This window comes from Artemia sp. Qi Xiang Cuo, chromosome 12 (assembly GCF_049724085.1).
Source record: "Artemia sp. Qi Xiang Cuo chromosome 12, ASM4972408v1, whole genome shotgun sequence".
In the NCBI taxonomy this organism is placed as follows: domain Eukaryota; kingdom Metazoa; phylum Arthropoda; class Branchiopoda; order Anostraca; family Artemiidae; genus Artemia; species Artemia sp. Qi Xiang Cuo.
The window spans coordinates 45,940,332-45,947,916 of record NC_142805.1 but is presented as its reverse complement, the minus strand read 5'-3'; positions in this window follow the sequence as shown (position 1 = coordinate 45,947,916).

Here is a 7,585-nt window from a genome sequence, read left to right as displayed (position 1 = left end):
TCAAAAGTAAACTTATGAAATCTGACGTAAGTATAAAACTATCCATCTGCATAGAATTAAGTTCAATTTTTTACATATGATGTGTTGATAATCATTTACATTAAAAACAAACCTGTTATGACCATGGACATTATAATCTATCCCCAAAGAAATCCATAATTTCAGGAGGAGGGAGGTAGCCTTTTGTACTCCCCTAAGTTTAAATGTTGTACTTTAAGTGCTTGAACGGATTTATTTCTAAGCTATCTAAGTTAGAACAAGAAAAGAAAAGGACGAAAAACAAGATTTTTAAGAATTATGAAAGGTTACTAAAGATTACAAAAGAATTTGCTCAAATAATGAAGGAGTGATTTTTTAGCGTTTTCGTCAATACAATTGCCAACATTCAAAACAAGTTAACTTTTAATGAGTATTTTCACTGATAACTGCTGGAAAGTAAAAAAAAGAAGAAAAACAAGAACAACTGCTCAAATACTAAAGGGGTGATTTTTTAGTATTTTCGTGAGTCAAATTCCACAACATTCAAAACAGGCTAACCTTTATGGAATATTCTGCAATGACAGGAATGCCTAAGCTACTGACACTGTGCTCACATGTAAGTTATGTTTTGTGGAGCTCTGGCATCGAAGTCAAATGCACTAGCATACAACGCAATAAGATACTTCGTAATTCATTAAGCAAGGTTCTAACAAGGGAATGGGTAGCAGAGAGAGGGGACTCAAAGTAACTTAGCTCTTAATATTCCCCAACATAAACTCTTCTTGGTTGAGAGGCCAGACGCAACCTAGTAAAGAACAAACTCTAACCGACAATTTTAAAAAGGGTTTTGGAAAGAACTTCTAAGTGAAGATGTATCGCCAGTTGAAATTGATTCTGGGAAGGCTAATTATTATTGTGATTAATCTTAATGATGAAGTTTATTTCAAAAATAAGTTTATGGGAATTCAAAAAATTGCCTAAGACCTCAAGAAAAGCGTGTCGGGTCGAAATGAAATACATTCAAATTCGAACTTAATTATTGCCAAATTTTATTTATTTCCATTGCCAACCGAAAAGTTTACGGCCATCTAATACCCTATGTTTTACTATCAGCCAATCCTATATTAGATTTTATATCTATTTCGCTTATCTGTTTTATCTACTTTAAAACATATTGGTGCAATGCTACACATTTGAAAATTTGTTTTTTTTTCTAAATCCAACATGTCTTAACTTCAAGATTCTTTATATTCTGTAATGTACAAAAAAAAATCCATGCAAACTTTGGATGAAGGAAGCGTCCTGATATATCACTATATTTGGCTATTGACTGTTGAGAAAGCAGCCCTAGAAGCGGGTTATTTTAACGGACCTTAGCCAGTATTCAGAGGAGCTTATCCATTTATTTCCTGTGGGTGTGAAAACTACGGTTACAATTTAAGTTTAAGAAAAAACTGTGTATCTATGTGTAGTTTTGTGTCTCAAAGCGGGAGGCCTAGAAACCTTCCTTTGACCGTACTACGAAAATCTTGGCAGATATAGTTAGAGTTTATCACTTATTAGAATCGAATTTTAAAGTGAGAAACTTTTAACTGTCAACATTGTCTTAGATTTCAAGAATATACTATTGAAGTTACTTACTGGCTATCCTGTCATCAAGAAGATGTTGACTGTGTACTAGTCATGCTGATCTAAACCCCTATTGAATCAAAATATTGATTTGCCTATATGACAAAACAAAATTCTGCTTCGAAATTGGCTTCATTTGAGCTTAAAAATTGTTATATTTTCGCTGTTGCTTGTTACTGACAATTTTGGAAATGTTTTGATAATCTGGAAATGTTTTAACCTTGAAACTCTTGAACTTAACTTAATTTGGCATAAGCCTTAATTAAGAGCTTATATTAAAAGTGAGCTTAAAATTAACATATTTTCTTCAGTATCATAAAGAAGCATAATTGTGTGTAAATAGATGCTTGAGGGCTTTCGCTGGACATCTTGAAGGTTTAGTCGTTAAACATCTAGTATGACTGTTCCCTTGCGCTGGTTTATCTCCTCTGGCTTATAATATTGAATTCTACTATGCAGTCTATATTTGCCCTAATGTTCTTAGTCGGTTCAATTATACACCGAAGTTTCTTAGAACTATCATCGTTCCAACTTTTGCCAAACTTTGCCGTTTGATATCAAAAGTGACAAAGGAAATTCGTGTCAAATATTCATAAGCAAGTTCAAAACCTTAGTCTAAGCATTCGTGAAAGCTCAGGGACACCGCACATATAAACTATCAGTAGGAATAAGAGTATTTTCTCATTCTATCACTCTTTTTTATTATCCTTTATTAATTCAGCCCAACCTGTTCTTTTAGCGAACCAAGTGCTTTTCTCCAGTGCTTTTGAAGATGAAACTTGCTATTTTGTTTTATCTGTTGTATCTTTTCAATATAATTATAACTGACATTTTATTTCATCTTTACCTCTAATAAAAAAACATGGGCGAAAAAAGCAAAATTAAATGTATTTGAAGTTCTTGCCAAATGTAATTTGATCTTTACATTTATTATAATTGATTTAGCGCAAATATATTATCTGATTAAAAGAATTTGAGGATTTAACAGAAAAATTTAAGTGCATCTTTCACATGGCAACGACATTTTTTTCCTAATCTCTTTAGCGGTATATCTCTAAGTTATAGTATTAAATATACAAAGGGGCCCTGTTGGTTTTTTTTTAAAGACCTAAATACCGATAGAGCCTGATAAATTCTCTATTTTTTCTCTTTAGCCTTGTTTATTAGGTTATCCGTTTTCGTTCGTATTGCTTTTCCTACATGGTTTAGCCTTTCATTATTTTCGAATTGAGAATATTTGGCCACGCAAGTCGTTTTGCCTGAATCTCGGCAATTCTTTTCCATTACTCAATAATTATTTTTTCATTGATTTTGTTTAACAGCTTGAAAATTCAATAAATTTGGTTTAACTCTAAGATTTGCTAGTTTGGCATAGATTTTGCAGTATTTTTTACACAAAACCTATTGTGATGTCTTTTTAACCTTATATTTAGCTACTGTGTTGTTGTAAAGTGTATTTTATGGTATTTGGGGGTTGTAGTCGTTGATGCCTTTATTCTCCCTTTATAGGGGAGATAAACTCTGGCCCTAAGGTAATTAAACTTTGGTAGCGTGCCTTAGGCTATGACCGGACTAATGAGGCGTATCGACTGGGTATGTTCGAGGGGCTAAAGGTAGATCGTAGAGAGGTTGTCTAAAATACAGTGCTTTTATTCAATTTACATATAATATTCCAGATATAGATATTCTACTGGGACTGGCTGTCCCAAGTAGACCACAACTCTCAGAAACTACAATAATATATAATAAGATACAGACACTTACAGTGATCTGACAAGATCCCAAGGTATTTCTAAAAACAACGGACCAGAGGTCAGTCCGGTATAAAGTTAATATCAGTCTAAATCTGCCCCTTCCCATAAAATCTATCTTTTATGCATTTTTATCAACCACACCTTCCTTTAACCAATCGACGCAAATAGCTAGGAAGTGGTACTTCTCAATTTCTCGTTAAGCAGAAACTTGGCAGGATATATTCCTTATCTCAATAAAAAGTGGCATTTCTAAACTTCGTATTTACGTCTTATATATTTTTACTAAATTAATAATTAACTAAATTAGAAAGCCTTACCACAGTACTACCCATTTAAAGAAGAACTGTCCCAATTCTCAATATTTAACTTATAAAACAACTTAATAATTTTTTTTTTATTTTTTTTTTTTACAGCTATTATTCTGCCTTCTTTGGGTCATTATTTGCGTGTACCCTCAATGGGTTTCCTTAGGTTCATGTTTATGGTCCAATATAGGCCATGTTCTTTTTTTTGTCGAAGGATTTTAATTTGAAATTCATCCTTGTTTCTCTTTTTCTCTGTCTCTAGGACTGAAAAATACTCTTTTTACCCTTCTTATATGCATCTTCTGTTTTAACTTGACCCCAAGCAGCTTAAACATAATATTAGTGGTTTTGCTTAAATTAGATTTCAAATTATATTAGACAAGCTTATGAATTATTTGATTTTAAATTTAATTCCCCTTAATAATTTAATTTATCTTTGTGATGTGGTTGATATACCGTTTATTTTTCGTTTTAGAAATACCTTGGATAAATTATACATAATATTTTTGATTTTTAAATTTTCACATATTTTTCCAGCACAAAGCATTTTCACATATTTCAATAATATAAGCCATTTGGGCTGTGTATATATTCTCTAGGCCTAAATTAAGTTCTGATTTTATCTCACTTTCTGATGAACTTGTAGTAAAGTCTGTAATACTGGTATAGTTTCCAAAATATCAGTTGATCAAGTATGGTTTGGTTTCTGATGGTATGAGATGATAGTATCAGGATACATTTGAAGTGGCTTCAAAATTTGTTACTTTCCAAAAATGTGTCAAAATATGATTGAAAGAAAAATGGATCCGAAAGGATGGTACGAAAAATTTGATTTCCAAAAAAAATTGCTAAGGCTGTATCTAAAATAAGTATTCACATTAGTATACACATAAGGCATAATTTGTTACCTATGTATAGTAAAAAGAAACACTTAAAATTTGTATATATCACTGCATTCTTTTTTTTAACGAAAGTTAATTACTTTTAATTACTGTCTCCTCTTTTTAATTACTCCAAAAATAATATCCCGCTTAAATCGAAACATTATGTTCTTGCTGGATTATTCTTTCAAACATAATACTTAACGGATTATTTCACAATAAAAAGTATTTATACGTTGACTCGAAGTCAAACCTTTACATATACATTAAATCACTAGTTAAAACTTAAATTAAGTTAAAACGGAGCATATATGTACAAGCAATGTGTAATAACTTACACAAGTATTGTTTTTATTCGCAAGGCTAGATAGGATATTTAACTACTGGTTAAAACTTAAAGCATTTAAAAAAATAAAACACAGTATAGACTAGCATTGGAATTAATTCCAATTAGTGTTTTATGAATTGCTTATGAAGTATTAATGTAGAATACTTCTTGAATGATATAAAAATAAAAAACACAAATACTCAACATATTGATTCACTGTATTTGCATGGATAGTTTAGGTTATATATATATATATATATATATATATATATATATATATATATATATATATATATATATATATATATATATATATATATATATATATATTAACAGAAGTTATGTTGATACATAACTTAATTGTTAAAAACAAATAATAATTATGTACTCTGATAATTTATTTAATCACTGCAATATTTATTCTTTGTACAACTTTTAAATAAGTCCGTCAAGACTTTTATATGATAAGTCCTAAATGCAATGAAAATATTTACAAAACAAAAGCAACTCCAACGAATAGATTTATGCTCTATAACTGATAACTGTGATTAGCCTCTATATAAGGGTTTGGCAGTAGTTAATATAACATAACTTTGCTATTTACATTTCTATATTTACAATTTTGGTTCTATTTCGAACCCACTTGTGTCATTAGCTGTCATTAGCTTACTATATGCCTGTTTGTTTATTCAGACTTTTGAGCTTTTTCATTCTTTTCGAATTTTTTTAAGTAGTTGAGACAGTTTTATAACGTTTTTCTCTGTAATCTTTCTTTTTTCAGCTTTAATGTCCTTTTGGTATAAGGCTCCCTTTACAGCTTAGACCTGATAAGCTAAAATTTTTGCTGTTCACCTTATACCTCTTATGCTATTATCAAATGACTCTTGCCTGTACTCTGAAGGTTTGCTTACCAGGGCTGCCTTCTGGTAGCTCCTTATAACATTTCCAGGTCTTCTGGTCATCAGATACAGCTAAAAGGACTATTCTGAACCTGGACACACAATAATTAATTATCTATAGTATTGCCCCACTTTTTTTTGTGGCCAGAGTTATCTCTTGGGTTATTTTTTTATCTGAAAAGTGGCCATTCTGAATCAAAAGGCCGGCCCTTATTTTACTTTTTTTGGCCTTTTCTTAATTTTTTAGGAAAACGACTCCCACAATAGAGACCGAAAAGTGGTCATGCTTATTTGAAACATTTCCCCAATAGTTCTATTCCTATCAAGCTAAGTTAACCACTGTACTGGTGGCTCTGTAGTATTAATGCTACTTATTTTGTACCTATTTAGTACAATTTTCATACAAGTCTCGTTTGGTCAGTTCAATATGTGCGTATAACAGAGTTTAACTGACTCCATTCAGTTTCTTTTCCTTTAATTTTGTCTGACTATATTTTCAACTTGAACCCTTCTATTTTTTTTGTGATTATTTACTTCAATGAAGCCTAAAGTTTTTTTTTCAAGTCTTTCTCCGCTTTTTCAGTAAAATAGGCCTTTTTTTTAAGCCTATATTTATATGTTTCATGTTTTTTTAAATAACCTTAACAATTTTTTATGCTGATGGCCCTTCTATGGTCAAATTCATTATCTCCTTATTTTTAAAAGGTGGGGGGGGTGTCTAATTTTTGCAACCTGTATTTTTTTTTACATTATTAAAGTTTTTCTTTTCAAAAGTGTTTGTGTTAGAAAGGTACTGTATTTATTCAGCTGATTTTTAGAACATCTTTAATTAAGTTTTGCCCCGCATTTGCAAGTCTTCATTTCTTCATAAAAATACAATTTTTACGACATACTGGTTACAGATTTTATTTTAGTTTTAATTACGATCTTATTTTATTTGCCAAAGAGAGACAACAATTCTCTTTGCAAAGCTACATAGCTTTGAATGTGATTTCCACTATCTGTGGTTTATTGATAAGCTTAAACCTGGGAACGTTGTATGAATGAATTTCTGTTCATTACTGCAAGTTTTTTTGTTGTGTAATGTTTTCTTTTATTTTCAAAGAAAATGTGGATATGTTTAGTTTATGTTAGGGTTCAACGGCTTGGGATTAGGATGTTTGGGTTGGCACAGGTGAAAACCAATTGTTTAAACTAGGAATCTCCTGTGCCAATTCGTTTTCTCAGATCCAATACATCGCTAGAGTTAAAATTATTACCTTGAACTACTGTGGTTTGCTTGTGACGATGAGGTTTATTTTTGGCTTATTTTTAATGGATTTTTCTCGTTGGCATTTACCTCCTGGTAAGTTTTTAAGTTATAATTCATTTTTATATTGCTTTTTGTTTCTTTTACTTCGCACTTTTTTTGGCTTTCTAAGCTTATTCTAAGTTTCGTTTAAATCTTTATAGTTCTTAATTGTTGTCTTTATTTTTTTTTCTTTTTACCAAAAATTATTATATTAGACTATAACTAATTACAATAAGATTACAGTTAGCTTGTACATGTAGCGTGCACTTAATGTAAACTCTTGCTGTTTTTCCTATTATAATTATTTTTAAATTTCTTCAAAAACAATTTTTTTTTTAATTATCCCCCCAAAATATATTTTTTCAATATACATATCAAAAAATCGCTTTTTAATGCTGATTCTAAGTATGTATACTTTAATTCGTTTTACAACACCTATTAAAAAGTTACGTGGCCTTCTTAATTTCTTTTATGAAACAAAGCCAAATTCGTTTTGACAAGTCTTGTCATTACAGCGTT